This window comes from Parasteatoda tepidariorum, chromosome 4 (genome assembly GCF_043381705.1).
Source record: "Parasteatoda tepidariorum isolate YZ-2023 chromosome 4, CAS_Ptep_4.0, whole genome shotgun sequence".
NCBI classification, from domain to species: domain Eukaryota; kingdom Metazoa; phylum Arthropoda; class Arachnida; order Araneae; family Theridiidae; genus Parasteatoda; species Parasteatoda tepidariorum.
The window spans coordinates 7,888,390-7,891,012 of record NC_092207.1 but is presented as its reverse complement, the minus strand read 5'-3'; positions in this window follow the sequence as shown (position 1 = coordinate 7,891,012).

The window sequence follows — 2,623 nt, the reverse complement described above, 5'->3', positions numbered from 1 at the left end:
TCGCTGTTTTTCCCTTATTGTTTAAATTGTTTTCTTTATATGTTGAGAGTTAAATTATCTTCCTATGAAATACGTCTTGTTTTAGAAATACAGTAAAAGCGCTATGTTATGAGTACAGCATTTTACGGCACTTTTCTAAGTCACCGTCAGTATATAAATATTAAACATGTGTTTATGTTGAGTAAATATCTAGGCTTATACCAACAAATTGCTTTTTGTTAAGTAACTTTCTCTGTTTAAATTAAGAATGCGATAGAAAAAAGTGCAAAATGGAAAATATTTGCTTTCATATATAAGGTATTTCTTTCTGGTATCAATATTTATATTGAGTAAATAACTAGGCTATACCAACAAATTGCTTTTACTTAAATGAGAAATTTTCTGCTGTTTAAATTAGGAAAATTGTACAAAATGTAAAAACATTAGCTTTCATATTTCTTTCTGGTATCAATATAGAAAAGTGACAAACAGGCATCCATTCTGCCACAATATTAACCCTTAATGTTCATAAAGCAAACCTGTGTTCGATCACCATGCCAGTAAATCTTCCAAAAGAAAAGTTCTGCTAATTTTAGGAACAGTGTTGAACACTTCAAGAGAATCCACCCTTTTGTTGATCGCAAGTATCCCTTCTTGATAGTTTGCCTAAACATTCAATGTTATTTATGAATTCAAAAGCTGCTTTTTTTAACATTAAATATGTGCATTTGCTTATAACAGCAATCACATTTGTTATTGTAAATTGTCGCCATAGCAGGCTTTTACTTTATTTGTGATAATGAAGAGTTCCATGGGGGGGGGGGAACGAAATTATTGAAATATATGTTGTAATATATGATTTTTAATTAAATAAAACAATTTTTCTTTTAATAAAAGATTGTGTTTTGTAAACAATGTTCTCTCATTACTGGCATTTTTTAAAACTACTGTTTCCAAACTTACTATGATGTCACTAAGCCCTTCAATTATATGTGGATGGTGAGCAGTCTAATGGTAAGCCACATTTTCGTATTGTGTTAGTCAGAAAAGAGTTTTTGGTATCCAGGTAAGAAATCTGTTTTTGCGAACTGTACTATGTCCATGTTGCTTAAAGGAAATTCCAGAAAACAGTACTCGACATTGCATAACATGTATTCACTTCAAAAACAGATTGCAGATACTCTTGCTAGAAATGGTTTATTTTATAATCATCGTTGAACCTCCGACCTTATTGTTAGGTTTTACGAATGATAATGTTCAACTCTGTAGCCTTGTAATTTGAACCTAATCCAGAAGACAAGGGAACTCCTAGATCAAGTATTGGGAAAAATTTTCCTTCGTGGAGAACTTTTTATTTGATGGAACTAACCCACATTTGTGTTACATGGAGAGGAAAATCTCCCCGTTATCCTGACGGCAAGGGGACTCTAACTCATGATCTCTCTATCACTGAAGATATTTTACATCACCACTGTGATTAATGCAAGTGGGATGCAGAATTCATATGCACCAGTCCTTGTTGGGATTAGAAACCGGTTCAAAAGATATAAAAACAAAGAATAAGTTTAAAAGAATAAATGACCAATTTGGAAAAAGTCTTAACTGTATTATTCTATAATAATTTTTAGAACAAAAAATTAAAATAATCTGTCATGTCTAGGCATAAAATATTTCCTAGAATTTAAAAATTAATTTAGTATTTCATGTACTCTTCTTGATAAATACAGTACAGAGCAAAAAAATTGAGACTTTTCAAAAATACTTTATTTAAGTAAATAAAAATAGAAATAAAAAATTAAAATGCATTTTAAGATGTCTTCTTTTTACACAACATTATGCAGATAAATCAGCATTAATAACCATTTGAAGCCATCTTGGCACAGATTTAACAAGAGACTTCAGAGTATCGAAAGTTGTTTTGTCCCATATTTTTACCAAAACTTCCTTTAATTTTCTTTAGTCTTTCCTGCTTTTTTTAACTTTATTCTACTTGCTGCGGTACTGGAATCAGAGGATGAAGCAGGCCACTTGTACCAAATCATAATTTGTCTTGAAGTGTCAGGACATTGTTTTATTATAATATAAATAGTTGTCAGGACATAGTTTTATTGTATCAGAGAGCCAAACTCGCTATGGGACTGAAATCAGAGGAGGAAGCTATATTATAGTTTGTCCTGAAGTGTCAGGACATAGCTTTATTGTATCAGAGAGCCAAACTCGCTATGGGACGGAAGCCATATTATAGTTTGTCTTGAAGTGCGAGGACATTCTTTTATTGTAACAGAAAGCCGTCGGGGTAAATAGTTTCCTAAGTAGGAAGGCAATTTTACTAATTGTTCAGAACTCTATTATTTTTTCATGCTAAGCATGATATTCTATGCTTATCATTTGCTGAAAACTCCAGATCCTGGTCTTCTTTAAGCTCCTTTTGTTTTTTTTAGAAAGCTTTTTCATATAAAAAACTGCAGCTCTGTACTTTCCAGTCATCAGTTTTCTGACGTCGTGAGTACCCATGTTTATTTCTTTCCTGGATCTTCACTGAAATCAAATTTTTAAAATGAAATGATTTGTATTGAGTAATAATGATCAATAGTTTAGTTTCCTCATATATTTTATATAGAAAATGAAATTACAAGAATCATCG